Source organism: Polypterus senegalus, chromosome 12 (genome assembly GCF_016835505.1).
Source record: "Polypterus senegalus isolate Bchr_013 chromosome 12, ASM1683550v1, whole genome shotgun sequence".
NCBI lineage: Eukaryota > Metazoa > Chordata > Cladistia > Polypteriformes > Polypteridae > Polypterus > Polypterus senegalus.
In genome coordinates this window covers 124,120,172-124,147,782 of record NC_053165.1, presented here as the reverse complement: position 1 = coordinate 124,147,782, position 27,611 = coordinate 124,120,172, and positions in this window count along the sequence as shown.

The window sequence follows — 27,611 nt, the reverse complement described above, 5'->3', positions numbered from 1 at the left end:
TTGACTCAACTACCAGATAATTTCACCTGGATGAATGAGAATCTTCACATACATTTTTATTGAGAAGGCTGGATTGGCAAGGTTTTGTGTGTTTGAGACTGCAGGTTAACATTTTTTTGTTTTGTAAAGTTAATTGGGATTGCCTGGCTGGCTTCCAAACTGTTAATCTGGACTCCATTTGTCCTTCAGGCATGGACAGTGTTTACAGGTGGAAATTTTAAACAGGGATAAAAAGTACTAGAAAAAGCAAAATCTTGTTATGTGTCTGCTCAGCTGTGGTATTAGTAAATGTGAATGAAGATTTTATTCATTCAAAAAAATAGGTTAGAATGTCTAAAAGTACTATATATAAATACAATATATTGGTATATACAAAAGCAGAAGTTTTAATTATATTGCTGTTATATAGAGAATGAGAGAAACTCCGACAGCAGTTTCACACATGCCAATTTTTACATTTATTCAAAATCTCCCTCCCTAGACCTTTGAATCGGAGTCATCAACAATTGGCAAACTGTAGTGCTAATAGTCTGGATGTTACATTTTTCCCTTTCCCGTGATAAACAACAAATATCCATCAAATTGAAAATCAGTATTTTGAACAACTCATTACAAAAAATTTTTAACCCTTAAAAGTGATATAATTGCTGAGGTACTGGTTGAGAATGAACATCAACAGGCCTAGTAGGTGGTTTGTCTGAATCTGTTGATGGAAGGTCCATCCACATCCTGGGTTCAGTACTCTGGGTGGGTGGAAGTGTTACTTTGCAGAGTCAGATGGCATTCTACTTTGATTCATCTGAAAGTCTGAACATAGCTGGGCCTGATTGATCAATAACTTGCAGTAGGTTGGACCAGACAGATAGGAGCTTGTGGTTTTGGTGAGGGCAGCAGACTCAGACTCAATCCAAGATGGAAATAGTGGGAGTTTTCAGATGTGGATTTCTATTAAAGTACAGCTGCACTCTATGCAGAGTTTGGAACACAGTTGCATGTAGGTGTTTATGAAGAGTAAGATTATACTGAGACTGCATCTAATCCAGCTGTAACTGAAGCTGAGACCCTATCATAAGGAGTGCTGAAGAGCAAACAGTTGTTAAGTGTTGAGCATCTCTATAGTGTAACAGAGCGTGAAGCAGAAAATGAGTAACCCTCTGATAGATAAGGTCAGAATTTAATTTAATCTCTCAACCCTTCTATTTTCTTTGGAATGGTAGAGAGTCATGAGAATGTGACAAATGCCATTACTGGCAAGGCGATTCAGCTTATGCAACAAAAAGTGACAGACCCTGTGGAAAGCAGCACAAGCCACTTGGAATGCAAGTCATAAGCCATGAAGAGAAATCATTGGTTGTGTGGGACTCCATGTAGCTCTCCACAGATATCCAACTGTAGATGATCCATGGACAAGTTGACTAGTCTAAGGGTTATAGTTGAGGTGAACAGGGGGTAAGTATTTTTACTAACCAGGTAAGCTGTACAGTATTTTACTAGGTGCTCAATGTCCTTGTCAATTCCCGGCCACCACCTCTGTTTTACAATTGGCTATGCCCAAGTGACCTTCATGTGCCAAAATGCATGCAGGAAGGCTACTGGGAATAACAGCATTGAGACTGTGGGCAATGCAAAACTCATTCCAGCAGGTAAGCTCACTCTTTACTTGATGGAACAGAAAAAGTCGATCCATGAATTTTATTGGCCAGCCAATGCAATACATTAAAGAAGCTGAGACAGCACAGGGTCATGCTCTGAATCTTTCTGGAGCTCTTGAAGGGATACTGTGGCTTGAAAGGGCAGCATCTGAACAAGCACAAGATAGGCTGTGCCAAGAACAGAATCTCCTGGTATTTGGCGTGTGGACCACAATGGCAAACCTGCCATCAGATTGCTTTGTACTGATGTAAACTATAGAATCAAATTGTATTGGTGAAGTCTTTGTGACCAGTGGTGGATTCAAAGGGGCTTGTGTCCATTTCCTGACATTATAAGCAGGGCATGCTAATGCTTCTCGCTTTCTCACAAAATATTTTTGCTTGGCTAGACTGAGGACATATGAAGTAAAGGCACTGTAGTACTAGATGTGTCACAGGTTACAATGGTAGGACTGGAGAAGTTAACATGTGTTAACATGGGTGGAGAGATGGGTCTTCAGGAGCTTCATTGGTATCCAAACAAGCAGGTGTCCACTTCCATTATTTTAACAGAAGTCATAAGAGGTCTGTGGTAGTGGAGTATCGTGAAAGGAAATGAAGGTAATATGCAATCAATACAAGGACTGAACTTTGTTGGGCTGCATTAGTGGGCTCAGGAATGTTTTGGATTGCCTCTGTGTGGGATTGAATGGGTGTGGTACCATGAACAGTTATGCAAATCCCCACAAACTCAACAGAAGTTGCTGAAAACACACATTTTCAAGGTTGATTGTGAGCTGATGATTCATCAAGACTTCAAAAACTTGCTGATTGTGACTTGCTGTTATGCAACAATGCACCATAATGTCATTCAGGGAATTTGATACACATGATTACTGAAAGCAGCTTATTGCGGAGTTGAGGCCAAAGTACATTCTGGCATAGCAAAACATTCTAGCATGGGTGACAAAAACTGTCAGATTTCAGCTCTCAGGGTGGAGTGGGACCTAGAGACAAAGAAAATTTGTAACATGTAAGACAGGAAGGAGTCCACCTTGGGACAAGAGACATGGTGGTGGAACAGAGAGGTGCAGAATGTGATAATGATAAAGAAGGAAGCAAAGAAGAAATTGTACTAATCAGGGAAGAAGGAAGATAGACAAATGTATAGGCAGACAAACAAGGCAAATTTGGCAGTTGCAAGAGCCAAGGCAAGTTTTGGAGGAGATGTATGAAAAAATTTTAGACAAAAGAGAGAATGGTTTTTATAAAAGTGAAGACTAGGAGAAGGTTGGAAGGGATTTAAGTCAGATAAAGCAGATGAGAGATGAGCAAGGTGTGGTCTTAAATAAGCATGATAGAATCAAGAATAGATGGCAGAGGTATTTGGAAAACCTGTTGAATGAAGGGATAGAATAGGGAGGGAGGATGTAAAGAAGGCACTGAAAAGAATGAAAAATGGAAAGGCAACATGACTGGATGAAATGCTAGCAGAAATGTGAAAGAGTTTAGGAAAACGGAGTAGATGTGTTGTGGGATCTAATGCAAAAGTTCTATGAACAGTAGAGAATGTCAGAGGAGTAGAGGAACAGTGTGATTGTACCCATTTACAAGGAGATTGGTAATATTCAGGATTGTGGAAACTATAGAGGGATAAAGCTGATGTCAAGGAAAATCTGAGAAAAAGTTAATATAAGGAAGGCTTAGGAAATAGACCCCCATAGGGGAGGAGCAGTTTGAATTTTTTGCCAGTGAGAAGAGCAAATGATGTGGTCTTTGTGTTGAGACAGCTGATTGTGAAGCATTGAGAAAAACAGGCGGATTCTATATGATGTCTATAAATTTGGAGAAGACTTATGATAGAGTGGCACATCAAGAGTTCTGGATGTGTACAAGAGAGAAAGGAGTACCAGAGAAGTATGTGAGGATTGTCCAGGATATGTATGAGGCAGTGAGGACTCGGGTTAAATAAGTGTTGGGATAACAGACAAGATACAAATCTTCTGAGATCTTTTTAAAGTCCTTATGTCTTTGATCTGGTCATGGGTGTGTTGAGTTATGGGATAAAAGACCAATCCCCCTGGTGCATGCTTTTTGCTGATGACATAGTGTTGTGTAAGTGGAGAGGAAGTTGAAAGAATGTTGGAAGAAGATAAATTGGAAGAAGACAGATTATATAAGGTTTAATTAAGATCAGGATTTAGAAGTTAACCATGAAGGGAGAGCTATTGATAAGAGTGGATGCATTTAAATATCTAGGATCAATGGTAGCCCAAGATGGAAAATTATGATGTATGAAGCTCAGACATGAGCAGTAAAGTGAGCACAGGAGAAGAAGTTAGATGGGTCAGAAATGAGAATGTTCGGATGGATATGTGGAATTGCAAAAAAGCACAGAATCAGAAATGAGACAATCAGAGGTACAACAAAAGTGGGAGGCATACCTAAGAAAGTACAAGAAAGTAGGTTGAAGTGGTATAGATATGTAATGAGGTGAGATGATGAATATGTGGGCAAAAGAGTGATGGGAAAGGAAGTATCATGGAAAATAAAGCGAGGGAGGCCAAAGCACAGGTGCAGGACCAAGCAGCTTGGAGAAGATTGAACAAGCACATCAACCCCACATAGAAGTGGGAAAAGATAGAGAGGAAAAAAACGAAGCAGATGCCTAATGATGTCAGACACTATAGTGTTAGCTAAAATTTTATTTTGTTGATTTATGTGCAAACTGGCTTTCCCACGTCAAACTGCATTTATCTATTCCTGTTCATCCTCAGATTATTTACACTTACTCTGCCACATAGTGATGCAGCCTGTTCCTTACCACACCCAGCTTTGTTGCTTATTTGGATCTTAAATGTGTTTGATTGGTTGACCTTCTGGCTTTTCATGTGTGGGATGAATTTTGGTGTAGAGTTGTGAGCTTGATTAAAGTAGTAAAATCCACATTTTCAGCATCCCTCTTTTCATTCTCAATAACACTATAATTACTGAAGCCTACGTAACTTGTAATCCTGGCCCATATTAAATCCCTTCACACCTCTCCTTCAGCGTTTTTTGTGTTGTAAATGTGCTGATTGGCACAAGCAGCAAGCAGCCTGCTATCCCAACTCCCCCCCAAACCCCCCTTTCTCCCACCATCACAGCCCAAGTCGCAAAGAAGATTCTTCATGGTTTATCTGGGAGTGAGTTGCCTAGACTTGTAGAGGGTAAATAATATGTCGTCATTTGGAATAAATGCTTTTCATGTGTGTTCCATGTCTACAACGATCTATGTAAACATATAACTAAAGCAGAAACCTCTTTCATACATACATTTCATATGTGTTATGGCACGGGGTGGGGGGGGTTGGAATAGCAGGCTACGTGCTGCTTGTGCTGATTGACACGTTTACAACATGCTATGCTGATGACACACAACTGTATTTATCAATAGAGCCTGATTACTCAGACTCTCTTGGTTCATTGACACAATATCTTATTTGTGTTTCTGAATGAATGAGTAGTAATTTTCTCAACCTAAATAAGGAGAAAACAAAATTTTTAGCGATTGGCAAAAATAGATATAATGAGGATATTAGAAATAAACTTGATCCATTAGGATTAAAAGTCAAGACAGAGGTAAAGAATTTAGGGTTAATTATTGACTCTAACCTAAATTTTAAATCACATATTAGTCAGATTACTAGGACAGCATTTTTTCACTTAAAAATATAGTAAAAACTATAACTTTGCAAGAGGCTGAGAAATTAGTTTACACTTTTATTTTCAGTCTACTAGATTACTGTAACACACTTGTCTCAGGACTACCCAAAAAGACATCAATCGATTGCAACTAGTGCCGAATGAAGCACATCTCTCCAGTTCTGATATCACTACATTGGTTACCTGTGCCATTTAGAATTGACTTTAAAATACTGGTTATGATTTACAAAGCCTTAAATAATCTTGCACGATCCTATATTTCAGAATGTCTTTCACCTTACACTCCAAATCGTAATCTTAGATCTTCAAATTAGTGTGTGCTTATAATTCCAAGAGCTAAACTTAAAAGAAGTGGTGAGGTAGCCTTCTGCTGTTATGCACCTAAAATCTGGAATAGTTTATCAACAGAAATTCACCAGGCTAATATGGTGGAACACTTTAAAAACTGCTAAAAACTCATTATTTTAACATGGCTTTCTCATAACTTCATTTTAGTTTAATTCTTATACTCTGTATAAGCCTTTAATTATCAATATCTTCCCTGTTGGCTCCGTAATCTATACTAACCCCTACTTTCTCTTCTGTTCTTTTTCCGGTTTTCTGTGGTGGCGATCTGCGCCTCCACCACCTGATCAAAGCACCGTGATGTCTGTACATTAATGGATTAAAGGCCAGAAATCCACATGACCGTCATCATCAAGTTCTTCCATGTGAACCCCTCAATACAATGAGGACTTCATTTATGTTAGGTAGAATGCCTAGAGGGGGCTGGGTGGTCTCATGCCCTAGGGACCCCTGCAGATTCTTTTTTTCTCCAGCTATCTGGAGTTTTTTTTTTTTTTGTTTTTTCTGTCCTCCCTGGCCATCGGACCTTACTTTTAGTCTATGTTAATTAGTGTTCCCTAATTCTATTTTCTTATTTATTTTTTCATTTTTCTCTTTCTTCATCATGTACAGTACTTTGAGCTACATCATTTGTATGAAAATGTGCTATATAAATAAATGTTGTTGTTGTTATACAAATCACTTGAACAGCCTTCTACATTAAATTGTTACCTTTCATAAATAATAAATGCAGTCATGCACCAGTTTACAGCCAACCAAATGGAGATAATTTGTATTTTTGGCTTAGGGCTATAGAAGAACAATAGGCTAATAATGTTCAAGAAACTTCCAAAATCACCCACAGTAATAAATCATTCATTATTATTCTTATTATTTAACAAAGTTTCATATGTTTTCTGACTATTGGAAGGTCCTTTATGCTTTGTTTTAATTGGCACTTCTGAACATGGCTAATTTGTATGCATTTGTCCCACACCACCTTCCTTACACCAGTGTTTCTCAACCTTAGCCATTTTCTCAATCATTTTTGCCTTTTTAAATTCATTGACAACCCACAAGCAGCAATTGCAAACCACTCCCAAAGTGAAAAAGTGTACTCGGGGTCCCACTTGGTAAAATGAGCTTTCTTTGAAACAGGGAAAGATAACTCACAGTACTGCTGATCAATTAGGTAGCCCATCATGACCCTCTCACAAACCAACGATGTCAACCCACAACCCAGTGGTTGAGAAACACTGGCTTAAATGGAGCTGGCATGCAAACACCAAGAATTGAAAATCAATACAACACAATACAATTTATTTTTGTATAGCCCAAAATCACACAAGAACAGGCTCTGTCTCTTGACAGCCCCCCAGCCTTGACTCTCTAAGAAGACAAGGAAAAACTCCAAAAAAAACTCTTGCAGGGAAAAAATGGAAGAAACCTTGGGAAAGGCAGTGAAGGAGAGACCCCTTTCCAGGTAGGTTGGGTGTACAGTGGCTGTCAAAAAGAAGGGGGTCAATACAATGCAATACACAGAACAGAACACAAGTAATCCTCAATACAGTATAAAAATAAAAATATTACAAGTATGGAGCAGAATTTAACAGTAGATGATATCACATAATATGATTTGGATTTGTTTAGAGTCCTGGAGACCTCAGCCATCAAGCTGCCTATCCCAGTTGGCCATTCCACAGCTGAGACAGCCAATCCAATAAGAGGACCCCTCTACCCGAAGATTCCTGCAATCCTCCATTAGGGATGACTTTACCTTAGGTGGGCCGTGGCACCAACTGCCACATTTGAGTACCGAGAAGAGAAACAGAATAGGTGAGGGTTAGTACCAAATTATAACTCTTATGTTACTTATGTTTTAGTGCTAATGACTAACAACAGACATGCAGTCTGTACAGTTAATCAGCAGCTCTAGTCAGGATGTGCTAAACTGAAGTAGTGAATCTTTAGCTGGGATTTGAAAGCTGAGACAGAAAGGGTATCTCTTATAGTAGCAGGGAGATCAATTTGTGCTACTCCATACTGGGAGTTAAAATATGCCTATTGGTAACCTACCCCAGATTTACAAAGCCTCAATTGTAAAAAAACTGTACACATTGTAACCAACATATGGCTTAATGGCCAGTCCCAAATTGAACTGTAAGTGCTTATTTTAGAAAGCTTCCTAATGTTGTCTTTGTACATAAAAAAACTTAAAGATGGGAGGCAGGAAAGTGTGATTACAGAATAGAGTCCGTGACACGTGACTTCATTTGCTACATACCTATTTTCTATTTAGTAAACACTTAATGGGTCACCAAATCGTTACTGTATACTGTAATATACTGTATACTGTCTGGACTGAAGAAACACTTTAGACTATGATGGACCTTTTGTAGACTTGGAAAGAATTTGACAAAAAATGCAAAATGTGAGAGTGTTTGCACTTCTATTTATCTTAAAGACATTTTCACAATGTTTTAAACCAGAAAAATGTACACATGAGTAAACAATCAAAGAACAATACCGGACAGGATGGCTGAGTAACTGCAGCATACTGTATGTGAAGACTCACAATTGTGTGACTAATGGAGAGGATCTAAGATGGCAGAGTGAGTAGCAACCTTTTTGCAGGCTCCAGAACTTTTTCAGTTTTAGTCCTGGATTTGTGAACTTTTTTTTAAAATAACGCAGTATTTGTAGACCTAAGTTAACCGGTAACCAAATAACCAACTATTTAGCAAATTCACTGTGATTACTTTGTCTTTTTTGATAACTACACTGTGAATGACTTGTCAGTGCTCAGAGAGGCGTGTGACGACTACGACACTGAAGACCTGGAAGTCAACGAAACGACCTCCAAATAACACAAAATTAACTGGGCTGAAGAAAATAAAAGGGACAAAAGCCCAGAAAATGGAGGATGAGAACACCGCCGCTGCTATCCTGTATGCAGTCAACATCTTAACATAGAAGATGGATGAACAGACAGTGCTGCTGCAAAAGTTTGAAAACTGTATTGATATGAGCACAGCAGAAATAAGAAAAAACAAAGAAGGAATAGCCGAGTCCCAGGAGAAAATTGTTGAGCTTCAGAAAGAAAACAAATTTCTACGCAGCTCTTGTGAGGAACAAGCTTGTTACAAGAGAAGGTGAAATCTGAGGTTAACTGGTCTTCCAAAGAAAGATGATGAAAACATGAGAGAGACAGTCATTGGGATACTTACCAGAGTTGTGCCTGTGTCTATGGTTAGACTTAGAGAAACTGTCGACACTGTACATCAATTAGGAAGAAAGGGAAATGCTGCCTCCGAAAGCTATAATCATCCAGTTTGGCATGAGAACGGTCCAGGACGACGTCTGAAAGAAATCGAGAGATGTGAGAGTCTGCAAAGAGATGAAATCCGCTTTAAGGAAGACTTCTCCAAAGACGACCGGGAGGCTCGAGCCAAACTGTGGCTGCTGGCCCAGAAAGCTAGGAGTTAGGGGAAGAGAGCGTTTTTGAAGGAAGGCTACGCTTTGATTAACAATCAAAGAGTAGACCCGAACTGAACATTATGTTTCACTGTTTCACTTCTCAGGTATGTTGATGTTAAATCAGCTTTAATATTTCATGTTCCCTGATTGTTAAGGGTTATTGCACTACTTGTTTATATGAAGGACACAGAAGCTCATTCCTGCATGTCTACTAAATTTTCCTGTTTATTTAAAAAGTTTATTGAGGTGTTTTATGTTATCTTTTATCTTGTTGAACCCTAGGGGGCTAAAAAACACTGTGAAACACAAGGCAATTTTTCTTTTCAGCAAGGAGCAAAAGGCTAACTGTGTTTTCTTGCAAGAGACCCATTCAGTGAAGGCAGACACTAAGTTCTGGAAAATACTGTGGGGAGAGACTCTGTTTTCTTTAGTCATGGAACATCTCATTCAGCTGGAATGATGATATTATTTAATAGGTATCCGGGTACTGTCATAGACTATAAAAGTGACTTGTGATGAACATTGGCTAATGGTGGTGTCAGAAATTCATGGTTCAAACTATATTCTGTTATGTGTGTATGGATACAATAATAGAACTCAGAACAAAAAACCTCTTACTTTCCTATGTGAAAGGCTGGAGCAATGGAAGTTACGTTATTCAGTTGACAAAATTATAATGGGAGGAGACTTTAATGTGGTTCCTGATCCTTCCTTAGACCGTTTTCCATCTATTGCATCATGTCACATTTTTGATGATAATATTCTTAACTTGGTCACCAAAGTCAGCCTGTGTGACTATTGGAGACTGAAAAATCCCACTGCAATTCAATACACTTGGTTTAATTCCTCAAAGAAAGGTCAGTGTTCAAGGATAGATTACTGGTTAATTTCAAACAGTTTGAGTAATGATATTTCAAAGTGTGAAATCTCAGCATCTCCACTAACTGATCACTGTGTGATTTCTTTGTTCATTTCAATAACTAAAAAGTGACCTCGTAATCTTATTTGGAAATTTAATAACAACCTTCTGAATAATGAAAACTTTTGTACCGAAGTGAAACAATTAATTGAGGAAATTGGTGAGCTGGAAATGTCAAGTTTAAGCAAATGGGAATAGTTCAAATTCAAAGTTAAACAGGTGGCAATTAAAATAAGCAAATCCTCTACTAAACAGAAAAAATATTACCAACAAAACATTATTGAGGGCATTGATAAATTATGCTGCAAACAAGATTTATCATTGGTGGAACAAATACAACTAAACAATTTTCAATTTCAATTAGTCAAACTGTTTTTAGAGAAAGCTAACGTGCTTTTATTCCCTCAAGAGCCCGATGAAATTAAGAGGGGGAAAAACTCTTCCTACTTCTTTAATCTGGAAAAACTGAGACAAGCTAAAAAGAGAATTCAAAAACTGATTATCAACGGGGTTACAACTGAGTATCAACACCAAGTAAATAAGGAAATATTACAGTTTTACAGCAACCCTTATAAATCTAATTATTTGCATTTCATATCTATATTTATATAAATTAGTTTATATTTATATTTATAATGGTACTGCATTTCATGGGAAAATTAAAGGTTTTATTGAAACACTGGAGGAAGATTTGAAGGATCTTACAGAGGGTGATCTCAGAATTGATGAGCTGGACAAAGAAATCAGACAAATGTCCTGGGGCAGATCACCAGGGGCCTCATGTATAAATGGTGCATATGCACAAAAATGTTGTGTACTCCAGTTTCCACACTCAGATCGCAATGTATAAAACCTAAACTTGGCATAAAGCCATGAATATTTTCACGCTAGCTCAAACCACAGCACACGCAAGTTCTCCGCTCAGTTTTGCAAAGTGACGCCACCCAGTGTCAAAGCAGTCCTACTGTTCCTGTTTGGTTTCCCTTTCTTTTTTAGATCCACATCTCTGACGCAGTTTTATCATATACACTGAAATTAACCTCATATTCTTTATTAGTTTAAGGCATCTGATTGTAATTAACCTGTAACAATATAATGGTCCACAGAATAGTCAAACTATTCTAAATACCATAGCTGCTTTAGCGTTGTTACTCTCACTGCACCTTCTTCTTCTTTCAGCTGCTCTCGTTGGGGGCTGCCACAGCGGATCATCTTTTTCCATATTACTCTGACTGCACCACTCTGAGTATTTATATCACTGTATCTGAGTGTGGAATCACAGCTCTACAGCAGCTGATCGGAAAGAGAATTATCGGTATACAACATCAAGCACACGCTGCCTCAGCCATGCCGTTTATTGAACTGCTCTCTGTGGTGTTCCTTATGTGTGCAGTAGAGGGCAGTAGGCATGGAGGAGTAAAGGAGAAGGGGGAAGAGGATCGTTTAGTTGGGGTTGAAGTGGAGCATTAAAGAGGATTGTGATAAAGAAGACTATGTGCTGTTTGTACTGTCTAAATACACAACACTCTCATACGGCAAACGCTTCAGAGCCTTCCCTGTGCTGACATCGCGGTTCAGAAACAATTTCATCTCAAGAACTATAAACACACTCAATCAGTCCATCAAGTGCTCCTTTGCAGAAATGTTTGTACTTATAATATTGCACAACCTGAGCCACTTTATAAAGCGCATATTTACATATAATGACAATATAATTTTTAAGATGAAATGCAGCAAAATAAGTTTATTACATTACTAGCAAAATACCTGCACTTCGCAATGGAGAAGTAGTGTGTTAAAGAAGTTATGAAAAAGAAAAGGAAACATTTTAAAAATAACGTAACATGATTGTCAATGTAATTGTTTTGTGACTGTTATGAGTGTTGCTGTCATCAAGGATTTGATTATCATTATTTCTTTCAGGGGCAGCACGGTGGCGCAGTGGTAGCGCTGCTGCCTCGCGGTTAGGAGACCCGGGTTCGCTTCCCGGGTCCTCCCTGAGTGGAGTTTGCATGTTCTCCCCGTGTCTGCGTGGGTTTCCTCCGGGTGCTCCGGTTTCCTCCCACAGTCCAAAGACTTGCAGGTTAGGTGGATTGGCGATTCTAAATTGGCCCTAGTGTGTGCTTGGTGTGTTTGTGTGTCCTGCGGTGGGTTGGCTCCCTGCCCAGGATTGGTTCCTGCCTTGTGCCCTGTGTTGGCTGGGATTGGCTCCGGCAGACCCCCGTGGCCCTGTATTCGGATTCAGCGGGTTAGAAAATGGTTGGTTGGTTGGTATTTCTTTCAGTTAGGTTCGTATTTGGAGGACGTGTTGTGTTCAAGTTACATTCCGTGTTTGTCAACCGTTGTAAAGATAACAGGTTTCATTCATCGAAGTGTTCACTACCCAAATCGCTACTCATGAATCTAAGATGTTTAACAGGCATTCCCGGTATTACTTGTGGATTTGCCTGCGAATATGTTTTGGCAGCATGTCTATGAACTTGTGGAATTGCCTGCGAGTATTTAGCGGCAGTGTCTCTATTAACTTGTGGATTTGCTGCAAGTATTTAGCGACAGTGTCTCTATGAACTTGTGGATTTGCCTGCGACTATTTAGCGACAGCATGTCTATTGACTTGTGGATTTTTCTGCGAGTATTTGCCAGCAGTGTCACGAAGTTGTTTCCGTGTAGCTGCATCAGAAAATGTAACACAACGTCTGACACACCTCCTTTTTATTGTTTTCTCAGAGCTTGGATTGCTGCTGTCATAATCGGTTTGAGTTTCATGGGTTTTTTCAATTACGTTAGTATTTGTAGGACTTGTTCTGTTGAAGTGATATTCGGCATCTGTCAAGTGTTGTAAGCATACAACCGGTTTCATTGATAACTTCGCATCCAGCTTTTGAGAGTTGAAACATTCATAAAGATCAAAGTGTCCACTACTGAAATCGTCACCTGTGAATCTAAGATGTTTAAGAGGCATTGGCGGTTCTCCAAAGGTGTAAAATATTTGGCCATTTCGGTACACTTGAAAGTGACAACCGAACAATTCAGTGGCAGCCATCAACTCACATGCAGAAGCATAGGTGAAGGGCTTAAGCATTTCACTCTTATAGTACTCCTGTGTAGTATAATTATCTCCTGTACCGTCATCAGTCCACACCTTGAACCTGTCCCAGTCATTCAATACATAAGACACAATGTTCCTCCGGTAATCAAGAGTGAGCCCAATATGGCCATGCAATATGTAACACAGAGAATGGAAATGGCAGGCGGCATCTCCGGGCATGGAAACTGGTAAGTGACAGTTCTTTGATCGATGGTGATCACCTCAAAAGACATGTTAATGGAGGTACAGTTGGAAGGGTAAAGGAAATGGGTACCTGAACAGTAAACTAAGTGTAAAATACCTACACAATAACTACTGTATAATCGTAATAAATGAACAATAAAACAGCAGAGAAGCCGTGGATTAAATAAAAAGGCTGCAGTTATCAGCACAATTAAACAGCAGAGAAGCCATGGATTAAATAAAAAGGCTGCAGTTATCAGCAGGGAGACATGAATACCGTGGCGAAGCAAGGAAGGGAATGAAGAGACCGGAACAACGGACGGTCTTATATAGGCAGGCAGCCAATTACGTGGGAGGCGTAGGGATGTGGGATGCAATACAGGCAGGCAGCCAACTACATGGGAGGCGTGGGGATGGGGGACGCAACAACGCCTCACACGGCGACCGAGCTGCAGGCTATGGACGTATATATGTGCGTAAGTAGGATTCAGTTATGACCGTTACGCATAGAATTTCGAAATGAAACCTGCTTAACGTTTGTAAGTATCCTGTAAGGAATGAGCCTGCCAAATTTCAGCCTTCTACCTACACGGGAAGTTGGAGAATTAGTGATCAGTGAGTCAGTGAGGGCTTTGCCTTTTATTAGTATAGATACAGATAAAATGTTAACATTATTTAAATAATCTATATTGTTAATAATTAAACATGTGAGGACACGATGCCGCAGCCCTAGTGACGAGCTGGCGTCCCGTTCAGGGATTGTTCCTGCCTTGCGCTGTATTCTTGCTGGGATTGGCCCAACACTGGATGGATAGATGGATAGAATAATTAAACATGTACTCCAAAGATATTTCAATGTTCCTTAAAAGTTTTGAAGAATCGGTGTTCTAAGCATACAGATGGCTTGTCATCTATTACAGAGCTGATTGTGTGGCGATTTGTTACTTGGAGAAAGAAAAGGAAGGACAGGATTTGGAGGTTAGTACATTTGAAAGAGACAGTACCACTACAATAAATTATTTCATCGAAGGTTGTGTACGGCACAGCAAGCATCTTGTGTGTGGCAGGAACAATCTCTGGACGAGGAGCCAGCTCATCACTATCACTACACCACCATGTTCCCATGTTTAATACATGCTTTAATTCCTATCATCATGAAAATGATATCAAGTATACATCTCAGTATTTAAATTAAAATATAATGGATTCTGTGCCCTGTCGGAGAAAGAGAAAGCCCGTTTAAGAATCACATAGTGATTCACACACATAGAGCACATAGATGAACAAATACAATACAAAGCATTTAGATGTTTATGATGTTCTACTTGAATGACAAAATAAAATATATGATTAAAGTGGAAATTTCAAGATTAAAGTTCTGTACTTTTTTCCCCACTGTGTCCCTATTTTTTTTTATTTTCTCTGTACCCTAATAAGCTTCCATATGACACAGATGGTGGGCTACAACTCGCCTTTTCACGGCGACTTTGATATCTGACAACTTCTTTTATTTCAGGCACTGTGAGACTTTGTGAACTTGAACTATCGAGTTTCTCCAATACTCTATGTCACTCGATCAACTTTGTTTTGTTGTTCATACCACTGTTTAAACCAACAAATAGTACTCTCATTGACTCATGCACTGACGCAAGTGGCAGCCTTTCCAGCAGCTCTGTGTATGACTTTATCTTTAAAGTCTTTATCTTTCTACCTTTTTCTCTGTTTTTCTTTATTTCACTGTTAACTCCTACCACTTTCTTTTGTGTGGACTCGTTCCATGGACACTTTTTACTACTTGGAGATGGATTTTTACACACCGAGACTCATCTATTCAAGTAGTCAACTTGAAGCGCTGAGAACAAATGCGCACACCGGTGGTGGTTCCCTATTTACCTGACAAGGTAAGAAGGCGGTATCGGGGCAGCAGAGCCGGTGCTAAGATAAAAGCCAAGCGTCTAGCAAGAAAGTGGCGCTACAAACCTTCGGTGCCTTCTGTGATCCTGGGAAATGTGAAATCACTACCAAATAAGATCGATGAACTGGCTGCACTGGTGAAAAATGTCAGGATCTACAGAGAATGCAGTTTGCTGTGTTTTAGTGAAACATGGCTAACAACTAACATCGCAGATGCTAACGTGGAGCTACCCGGGTTTAGCACACTTAGAGCGGACAGAGACGCAAGTACCTGTGGAAAGCAGAAAGGTGGGGGTGGTGCTCTCTATGTCAATACAAGGTGGTGTAACTCTGGACATGTAAACGTCAAAATCTCCACTTGCTGCAGGGACATCGAACTGCTGGTCGTAAGTTTGTGTCCCTATTACTTGCCCAGAAAGTTTGGACACGTGATTGTTGTTATTGTTTACATCCCCCCTTGGGCGAACACGGAGATAGTGAGTGACATCATTCATTCCGCGGTTGCTAAGTTACAAACACAGCACCCTGAGGTGCTTGTGCTAATTGCTGGAGACTTTAACCATGTAACGCTGGACAAAACATTACCTGCCTTCTCCCAGTATCTGGATTGTAACACCCGGGGAAATAGGACTATCGACCTACTGTATGCAAACGTTAAAGACGCATACAGCGCCACCTCGCTGCCTGCACTTGGGAAAGCAGATCATAACCTGGTTCTGCTTCAACCTCACTACAAACCAAGAGTGAGGGAGCTACCTACAACCACACGCTCATTCAGAAAGTGGTCCCCTGAGGCAGAGCAGGCTCTGAGAGACTGCTTTGGAACTATGGACTGGGATATCCTGCAGGGATCACATAGTGAGAACATTGAGAAGGTTATTGACTGCACTACTGATTACATCAACTTCTGTGTGGACATTGTAGTTTCAGTACGCTGCTATGCTAACAACAAGCCATGGATTACAAGTGACATCAAGGGCCTTTTGAACCAGAAGAAAAGGACTTTTAAAGGCGGTGATCAGCATGAGCTCAAGCGTGCAGGAGGAACTCTGAGTCCAGCTCAGGGCAGCGAAGAAGCAGTACAGGAGAAAGCTGGAGCAGAAGTTGCAGAATAACAGCATGAAGGAAGTGTGGGATGGGATGAAGATCATCACTGGCTGCAGCTCGAACCGGGATGCCACCATTGAGAGAGAGGAGAAGAGAGCAAAGCAAATGAACAACTTCTTTAACAGGTTTGACCACCCTAACCCACTCTCACCTCGGAGTACTGCATCCTTCAATCATCCTTTTGCTGATACCAGCATACGAGAGAGATCTCCACCCACAATTACAGCAGCGCAGGTGAGCAGAGAGCTGAGGAGACTTCGTGCCAGCAAAGCAGCGGGTCCAGATAGAGTATCGCTACGACTGCTGAAGGCCTGTGTGCTGGAACTGGAGAGTCCTGTACAGTGCATCGTCAACCTGAGCCTGGAACAGGGGAGAGTCCAGAGGCTTTAGAAAACATTGTGTATCACCCCAGTCCCAAAGGTATCACGCCGTAGTGAGCTGAATGACTTCTGGCCTGTCACTCTGACGTCACATGTGATGAAGACCATGGAGCGGCTGCTGCTTCACCACCTGAGGCCACAGGTCTGCCACGCCCACGACCCTCTGCAGTTCGCATACCAGGAGAAGGTGGGAGCGAAGGATGCCATCATCTATATGCTACACCAATCCCTCTCCAACTTGGACAGAGGCAGTGGTGCTGTAAGAATTATGTTTTTGGACTTCTCTAGCGCCTTCAACACCATCCAACCTTTGCTCCTTAGGGGCAAGCTGACAGAGATGGGAGCAGATTCACACCTGGTGGCATGGATCATGGACTTTTGTATAGACAGACCTCAGTATGTGCGTCTTGGGAACTGCAGGTCTGACATTGTGGTCAGCAACACAGGAGTGCCGCAGGGGACTGTACTTTCTCCGGTCCTGTTCAGCCTATATACATCAAACTTCCAATAGAACTCGGAGTCCTGCCACATGCAAAAGCTCGCTGATGACACTGCTATTGTGGGCTGCATCAGGAGTGGGCAGATGGAGGAGTATAGGAAGCTAATCAAGGACTTTGTTAAATGGTGCGACTCAAACCACTTACACCTGAACACCAGCAAGACCAAGGAACTAGTGGTGGATTTAAGGGGACCCAGGCCCCTCATGGACCAACGTGATCATCAGAGGAGACTGTGTGCAGAGGGTACAGACCTATAAATACCTGGGAGTGCAGCTGGATGATAAATTGGACTGGACTGCCTATACTGATGCTCTGTGTAAGAAAGGTCAGAGCCGACTATACTTCCTTAGAAGGTTGGGGTCCTTCAACATCTGCAATAAGATGCTGCAGATGTTCTACCAGACGGTTGTGGCGAGCACCTTTTTCTACGCGGTGGTGTGCTGGGGAGGCAGCATAAAGAAGAAGGACGCCTCACGCCTGGACAAACCGGTGAGGAAGGCAGGCTCTATTGTAGGCACGGAGCTGGACAGTTTGACGGGTGCTGAGCAGGCTCCTGTCAATCATGGAGAATCCACTGCATCCACTGAACAGTGTCATCTCCAGGCAGAGGAGCAGCTTCAGCGACAGACTGCTGTCACTGTCCTGCTCCACTGACAGACTAAGGAGATCGTTCCTCCCCCACACTATACAACTCTTGAATTCCACCCCGTGGTAAACGTTAACATTATTCAAAGTTATTGTCTGTTTTTACCTGCATTTTTATTACTCTTTAATTTAATATTGTTTTTTGTATCAGTATGCTGCTGCTAGATTATGTGAATTTCCCCTTGGGATTAATAAAGTATCTATCTATCTATCTATCTATCTATCTATCTATCTATCTATCTATCTATCTATCTATCTATCTATCTATCTATCTATCTATCTATCTATCTATCTATCTATCTATCTATCTTTTTCCTTGCCTCCACTTGGTATTCGCTGAAATTCTTGTATTTTCCCAATGCTTTTGCCATTGCCTTTTCACAGAATGCTGAGCTTAAGTGCTATTTATATTGATTTGCATATTCAAAGAGCTGTAATTCTGGGAGGAGTTGGGGAGTGGCAGCAGGCGCACGCAAGTGCGTTGCTTTCACGCTGACTGGGATTTATGTAGCAGAAGAACATGAAAGTTGAATTCTACGTACGGCGTTATGAATGAGGCCCCAGGAATTGATGGGTTAATGGTAGAATTTTACTCCTTTTTCTGGATTGATATTAGAGTAATGCTTTACAATGGCTGTTTAGAATATATCTCAACTACTAATCTCTCCCCCACAATAAAACAAGGTTTCATCACTCTAAACCCAAAATCCAACAAAGACAAACTTCTATTGGATAATTGGAGACCCATAACCCTTCTGTGCAATTATTACAAATTATTGTCTCATGTTTATGCAAACCGTTTAAATGAGTGTTTAACACATATAGTGGATGATTGTCAGTCGGCTTTTGCAAAAGGAAGAAAAATTATGTGACTAATTTTAAGTTATTTGTACCTAGGACCTACTAAAATTTTCGTTTAATGTGAAGGTCTCATGAGTCATTGTAAAATGCTCTAACAAACACACAGATTGCGAGAGGATTATAAGCCTTTACATACAGTGCACTATTAAATATCCACTAAACATTAGTGTGTAGAAAGTACCAAAACAAATGATTTACGATTGTGTGTCATTAACATTTTTTTGAAGTGTGGCAAACTTCAGGTTGTGAATCCCTTTCTGCAATAAGATAACACTTGCTAATTTAATTTTCTTAATTGGCACCACCATAGGCTACACAGAAAACAGGTGATTGGGATATGAGCCCCGTGTGAAAACTTATTTCCTTAGGAACTTATTTAAAGTTATTGATTTGTTTTCTAGGGCTTTGTTTAATTTTATTTGAACTGGTGAATGCAGGTGACCAGACACTTCCATCTAGATCTTTGTTAAGTTTGAATCTGGTATTAAGTGTTTAGTTATTTTGTGCAGCTGCCTTCAGGTCTTGGTGCCCCTAGACACTCACGGGAATTCTCATATTTTTAATCCAGGCCAGCCTTTTATATACAATACAGCAATATATCATGTACATATATGTACAGTATACACCATAGGTATTTGTTTGTGTGTAATTATCACTGCCACTGGGAAATGATAATATTAAACAAATAGCTATGATCCTTCATTTCATGCTTCTCTTGTTTGCCCTTGTTATGTCTTGCAACATTCTACATTTAAATAAAAATTAGAAATGCTGTTATGTTAGCTTTATTCTAGTCTTTATTGTTAGGTTAGTTCAGACTAGCGTTTTTCAAACAACATACACACATATTTCTTTAACAGTATTCATTTCCAACAAAAATTAGTACCACTAACAAAATATAGTGCTCAGTAAAATTAAAGAAACACTCAATCATCACAGACTAACACCAAGCCAGTTAAGCTTCAGGGTTTTCAATCTGTCCAGTAAGGAAGCATAAACAATTGTGAATAAACCTCAACTGCTTTGGTGCAAATTGAAATGACAACAGGTGATTTGGAGAGGCAACAGCAACACACACCCCCAAAAAGGGAATGGTCACAAAAGGTAGTGGCCGCATACAATTGCTGTCTCCTTATCCTTCCTAACTGATTCTTCTCTAGTTTTCTGTTATGCTAGTGTCCCTGTCACTACCTGTAGCTGATCCAGGTCTTGGAGGAGATCCCCCAGATATCATCTGCCATCTGATCATGAGAATGCCCAGACATTGTTGGGAGTGCATACAGGCACATGGGGGCTATACATCCTACTGAGTCATATAATAAGTTGCCATGATGAAATTCGTGCAGGTTGGATCAGTGTTTGATTTCAATTTTTGACCTTGATTTTCAGTGTGATATTGAATCCAGCCCTCAATGGGTTGCTGATTTTGGTCTCCATTGACTATTGTTACATCATTTTGTTCTCAATGAATTCATAGTATTACACAGTAAAACTTTTCCAGTTGAATATTCCGTTAATTGAGATTAAATGTGTGATTTAAGTGTTCCCTTAAATTTTTTGAGCTGTGTATATAACAGCCATCAGGAGTTTACAAATTTGCAAACATCCTGCACATGGAAGTAGTGCATCAAGCAGCATTTATGTAATAGATTGCATCTGTCTGTCAAAATTGTTCTATTCATTTTGTGCACATGGATGGACGTCTGTCCACATACCAAATGTGGATCAGATGCAAAATTAATTTGAGGAATTAAAAAAAAAAATCAGATACAAGGCAAAAATCGGGATACAGTCACTTTTAGCTGCAGTGTGAATGTAGCCGTGAAAGACTTGTGCTTCCTTAAGCAAGAACTGTTTTATGTTTAACAACTGCATCAAAGAAAACATTATATGTCTGAAAATGCTAGACATATTGGGGTTCTGCTGTTGATTTTTTTTTCTTTATGTAACTCCCTAATTCGCCGATTTTGCATTAAGCTTGTGATCATCATATTACTGGTATGTGTACTTAGGATGTTGAGAATTACAAACAGTAGTTTCTACTTGCTCAGCTAAACAGCCTGGTGCCAATCGAGCTACCCACTTGTTATAAAGCTTATTGTGGTGCTGCATGTGCTGCCAGTAACATTCAGAGACATGTGCTCATAAAAGCACAAAATGATTGAAAATAGTCTGTACTGTGCAGTACTATTCTTCATTGTTAGTGACAGATGCTAGATAGAGCTGCCCCGAGTTTGATGCATTCATAAATATAAAACAGAAGTCACTAGATGAAAATTAATTGAAATCCAGATGACCAGAAAAAACTTTAGTGTTTAATATGTATGTTCATGTATAATGTGTAAAGCTTATTTAACAATGAACGTGTGTGCATAAATGTTGTCGTTTCGTTCTCTCCTCTAATTCATTATTGCTTATTCGTTGGCTTATTCCCCAATAGTTAATTTGCATTTTAAAAGTAAATTGTTATCTATTTATCCTTTTTTAAAATATTTTTATTTCAGGAAAGTATAAGAGTGTATGGGAACATTTTATGTGTGTGAGATTTTTTGGCATGTAAAAGATTCTTGGTGCATCTTCTTTCTGGTCTGTTCAGCCACCGCCCTGCCTGAGTTAAATGTTTGTACAGTTTGTGGTTGTACCATCCCTGATTATGACTTTGATGGCAGCTTGCATCAACAGATTCCTGCATGGTTGTCACCCACAATGCATGTTTTCAAATGTCTATTCCACTACCTACCTCTAAAATGGCTGTCATCTATCTACACACTGCTTGTTTTCAAGATGGCTGCTCTATCACCTCTCTCCAACATGACTTCCACATAGCCTGCGTCCACAGCCTGCAAATTTCCCAAAATTACTCAGTCTTTTTAGCACAAAGAGCAGTGACTGATTAAAAATGCAGATATGACAAAACAGAGAAAGGGCAATACACCAAAAATGTATATGTTTTAATATAAATTTGCAAGAGTTTCACTTAATATCAAATATGAAACTTCAGACATAAGTTTTAATGATTCATAGTACCATAATATAATATTTTTTCATTGTATTTTCAACTATTGTAAGTTACCGAAAAAAGGCAAATAATATTCTAACATGCTGAATATATTAGATTTACAACAAAGAATGAACTCAGACACAACTGTTAAAAGTGTTTCTGAAATTCAATTTATAATTTTATAAATTAAATGTGCAGCAAACAAAAAAGTATAAGAAAGAAATATTAGTACACTAAGTTCAGAAACATACTGTTTCAAAAATAACAATACACAAGTTCTTCATTTTCCTGTATAAATATCCCATTGACAAATGTTAAAATACAGTTGCATTCCTAAATAAAGAATGTTTTGACCAGAGCGTCATATCAGGAGATTACTACTATTCAACTATATTTGCAGCCAAGGTCACCTAATTTCTTTGTTGCGTCAGGTTATATTTTAAATATAATTTTGACAAAAGAAGCGTCTGACAAATAAGGATGTCAAAAATTCCAGTATATTGATCACATTCAGGAAAACCATTGGCATGCTTACTAAAATGGCAATTCATTTTCACCAAGGAAAGAGATGCCAATATATTTTGGATTCATGTTACATTTCAGTGGATATTACAGATAAACATTGATGGCTGAAACAGTTTTGATGAAAAGGTGTCATTTTCAAGTGTGAAATAAAACCAAACTCTTCTGTTTTCAGTAGGCTGCCTCTTCTAGGTTCACACTGACTGCAGTTCAATGAAGGAAACAGGCAGCAAATGATATTGCTTCACTTACTAATGTTACAATGCACTCTAGTGGGGAAGCAGTGTCAGCCTAGTGTTCAAGGTTAAATTAAATCTTCATGGAATACTGTAGCATATAGCTAAGCTAAAACAAACCAAACATTGTGCTCACAGTTTCTGCTGCAATAGTCTTAGCACTGAAGATTTCAGTCAGTAGTTATCTTTAACTTTTTTTAAAAGAATACATTATTCAACAGAATAAAAAGGTTTTAAGAAAAAAAGAAAACCACATCTTTCTTGTGTATATGCAGAGAAAAAGAAATGGTTTAAGAAAATCATCAAATTTATATTATTTTTGTTAGCAATGGAACATGTTAGCATGAATATTAATCTTGTAGAAAAATATAAAACAAAGCAAAACAAAACTCAGAACTGCAGCACAGGACATATGTGAGGGAAATATAAGCAGCAAAACAGAACAGAATTCCTACTAAGAGATTGCAAGAAAATGTTTTGTAGTAGGCACAGAGAATAGAAGAGGTCACCTGGGCAGGGGGAGGAGAATCTGTCATGCTTGGTTGAATGTCTCATTGGGTACTCTTTAGTCAGTCATTCATTCAGGGTCTGGAAAGCAGTATCTCCACAACACTGGGTAAAAGACAGGAAACAGCCCTGGATATGGCAGCAGTCTGTAACAGGACCACTCATGCATACATCTACACTAATACTCCCACAATGCCAATTAGAACTGACAATTAACCTAACCAGCACATCTTAGGGGATGTGGGACAAAAACCCATGGACACGTGAAGAATGTACAAACATCTGTCGGTCAATGACCAGGAGTAGGGTTCAAATACAGGATACCGGTTCTGTCAAACAGAAATGCTAACCTCAACTCGATGCAGTATACTATTGCATGCTCATTTATGTTAATTTAATCACATTAACTCTTTTGGAATTTTTTTGTTTTAGATATTACCTACCTTAAATACAAAGAGTAATGGAAAGTACTGTATTCATGTTCTAAAAAATAATGTCTGCATATCAGCAATGAGACAACAGAGAGAGAGAACAATGCAACCAGATTCCCATTAATTTGTTACCACCATCAAAAACATATTAATAGTTAAAGTAAATGAGACTAATAAAAATGCTTAATTGTTAATAATTGTGTCTTTCACTAACATTGTGAAGTGAAATTTCAAGAAACCAAATAGTTATTTACATTCTTTAACTAGTGCCGAATCTTTCCTTTCCTCTAGATTAATACTGACTTAGACAAAGTCCCTCACTTAATACAACAGGGTGACAAGTGTGCTGAGTGAAGGATCTCTATTTACACTGAACAATCCTAATTCAACATGGTAAAGACCTTACTGGTCTTTCATCTTTCATATATTGTGCAATCAGTGTACTGCATTAAATCAGCCCAACAAGTAGAGATCTATGGTACTTTGTCTTCTGTAATTACAATTTTGAAATGATTAAAGCCTTTTTACCCCCTGATCAGCTAATGAGAGGTATATCATATTCAGATACATTTCCTATCTCTTGTGTGTCTAGAAGCTACTAATTATGTCCTGATGTCAGTGGAGAAGAGGAACCACATTGATATCCTTGCTCTCTTCCATTATTTCTAGCAGAGAAAGAAGCTAATTAGCCAATATGCTCGGTCTTGGTAAGGTATACACATTAGGGTCACAAAGTCCTCAGTATTTGTTTAAGTCATTTGTCCGTTAGTTCTTTGTGTTGTATTTCAGGGGTTTAAATTCATGTTTTAGGTCAATTTTGTTCATGTTTGCTTCTTTTATTTATGTTAATGTTATTTTTCTGCGGTGGGCTGGTGCCCTGCCTGGGGTTTGTTTCCTGCCTTGTGCCCTGTGTTGGCTAGCATTGGCTCCAGCAAACCCCCGTGACCCTGTAGTTAGAATATAGCGGGTTGGATGGATGGATAATATTTTTATTGATTTTGTGCATTATTCTCTTTTTGATTGTGTCAGTGTATGTAAGCTGCTTGGGTTATGTTCCGTGTGTTTTGTGTTTGGTCTCACAAGAGGTGGGGTCACCGCCAGGAATTGTCCTTCGCCCCATAAATCTGAAGAGTCTCTTGTAGTTCCTGGTGATTCCTCCTTGGTTTTGCTGGTGTTCAGTTGTAGGTGGTTTGAGTCGCACCATTTAACAAAATCCTTGATTCGGTTCCTATACTCCTCCTCCTGTCCACTCCTGATGCAGCCCACAATAGCGGTGTCATCAGCAAACTTTTGCACGTGGCAGGACTCTGAGTTGTATTGGAAGTCCGATGTATATAGGCTGAGCAGGACTGGAGAAAGTACAGTCTCCTGCGGCGCTCCTGTGTTGCTGACCACAATATCAGACCTGCAGTTCCCGAGACGCACATACTGAGGTCTGTCTTTAAGATAGTCCACGATCCATGCCACCAGGTACGAATCTACTCCCATCTCTGTCAGCTTGTCCCTAAAGAGCAGAGGTTGGATGGTGTTAAGGCGCTAGAGAAGTCCAGAAACATAATTCTTACAGCATCACTGCCTCTGTCCAAGTGGGAGAGGGATTGGTGTAGCATATAGATGATGGCATCCACCGCTCCCACCTTCTCCTTGTATATGCGAACTGCAGAGGGTCGAAGGCGTGGCGGACCTGTGGCCTCAGGTGATGAAGAAGCAGCCGCTCCATGGTCTTCATCACATGTGACGTCAGAGCGACAGGCCGGAAGTCATTCAGCTTACTTGGACATGATACCTTTGGGACTGGGGTGATGCAAGATGTTTTCCAAAGCCTCGGGACTCTCCCCTGTTCCAGGCTCAGGTTGAAGATGCGTTGTAAAGGACTCCCCAGCTCCAACGCCCAGGTCTTCAGCAGTCGTGTCGATACTCCATCTGGACCCGCTGCTTTGCTGGCACAAAGTCTCCTCGGCTCTCTGCTTACCTGGGCTGCTGTAATTGTGGGTTGGGGGAAACTCTCTCCTATGCTGGTATCAGCAGAAGGATGGGTGGAGGGTGCAGTACTCCGAGGTGAGAGTGGTTTAGGGTGGTCAAACCTATTGAAGAAGTTGTTCATCTGGTTTGCTCTTTCCACGTCTCTCTCGATGGTGGCACCCCGCTTCGAGCTGCAGCCAGTGATGATCTTCATCCCATCCCACACTTCCTTCATGCTATTATTCTGCAACTTCTGCTCCAGCTTTCTCCTGTACTGCTCTTTCGCCGCCCTGAACTGGACTCAGAGTTCCTTCTGCATGTGCTTGAGCTCATGCTGATCACCGCCTTTAAAAGCCCTTTTCTTCTGGTTCAAAAGGCCCTTGATACCACTTGTAATCCTTGTCTTGTTGTTAGCATAGCAGCGTACTATTCTTACTGGAACTACAATGTCCATACAGAAGTTGATGTAGTCAGTAGTGCAGTCAACAACCTCCTCAATGTTCTCACTATATGATCCTTGCAGGATATCCCAGTCCGTAGTTCCAAAGCAGTCTCTCAGAGCCTGCTCTGCCTCAGGGGACCACTTTCTGAATGAGCGTGTGGCTGTAGGTAGCTCCCTCACTCTTGGTTTGTAGTGAGGCTGAAGCAGAACCAGGTTATGATCTGCTTTCCCAAGTGCAGGCAGCGGGGTGGCGCTGTATGCGTCTTTAATGTTTTCATACAGTAAGTCAATAGTCTTATTTCCCCAGGGGGTTACAATACACATACTGGGAGAAAGCAGGTAATGTTTTGTCCAGCGTCACATGGTTAAAGTCTCCAGTGATTAGCACAAGCGCCTCAGGGTGCTGCGTTTGTACTTTAGCAACAGCGGAATGGATGATGTCATCCGCTATCTCCACATCCGCCCGAGGAGGGATGTAAACAATAACAACAATGACGTGTCCAAACGTTCTGGGCAAGCTTTTGTGAATCAGGAGTACTTTATATGTCACTGAAACTGAGCCTTGATGTCAGATTCTGTCAGGGAGAATGGGCCAGCACTTAGAATACTGCTTGATGGGCCAATATTATGTATAAAAAGTGAAAAACGCTGAGGCATAATGAAACTTAAAAACATTTTTTAAACTTGTAAAGTGCAGTTTTTGAACTTGGAAAATGCAGCAGTTACTTCCAATTATTAAATATATTTTAAGATCATGATAACACTGTTATTAATACTGATATTGATGTATGTATGAGCAGATGATGCTCCAGTTGTGACACGCTAGGCTGGCTACTTTGAGTATCTGTTTAAAGCTGATCCTCCAGCTAGGATCTTGGACATCTCTGAGTTCTTAAAAGGCTGATTCTCCAATTAGCTGTGAACCAATCAATCTCAGTGAAATTTTGCATAGGTTGTGAACCAGCTGAGGGTATTGAAGGCTGCAAGGATCTGTGGTATCCAGAGTGAACTTCTCCAGGCTGGTGGTAAGGCTGTCCTCCTGGCATTGCACGCAATCTTTGCTTCCATTTGGGAGACCAGCATCATTCCCAACTGACTGGAAAACTGGACTTGTCATACCTATCTGGAATGGGAAGGGTGATTGCCTGGATTGTGACAACTACAGGGGGATAACACTGCTGTCTGTGTCAGCTAAGGTCTTTGCTAGGGTCATCCTAGTGCAATCGAGTGCAAATGTGAATATAGGCAAAGATTCTTTGAAGCCTTTGTCGAGTTTCATAAACTGTTTGGCTGAGTTGATTGAGCTGCCCCGTGGGACATCCTGAGTCTTCGCGGGATCCCCATGAATTGATTCTGGGGTTTGTCAGAGGTGCTGTTCAGTGCTTGCAAGGACTGGGTGCTAAGCAGGGTCATTAGGTCCATCAACTATGGGGCATCTGTTGGTGAAGAAATATACACTGATCCTGACTTTGTCAATGATGCTCTGATCTTTGTGGAGTCAACGGTTGCTCTCATTGAGGTTCTCAAGAGACTGAAGCGAGGTGTCTGATTATCTGGGCTTGCAGCTGTCCTGGATAAAAAGCAAGATCCAGGCCTTTAATGACCTTGTGGGCACAGCCATCAGCAGTGCATCTGTTTGTGACCTCATTGAGAGATTTACTTACATCACCAGCGATATTAATGTCTATAGTGACTCTTACTATGAATTATGCTAAATGACAGTTCAAGTCTTTAGAGTCCTGGGGTCTCATGTATAAACACTCGCAATGTATAAAA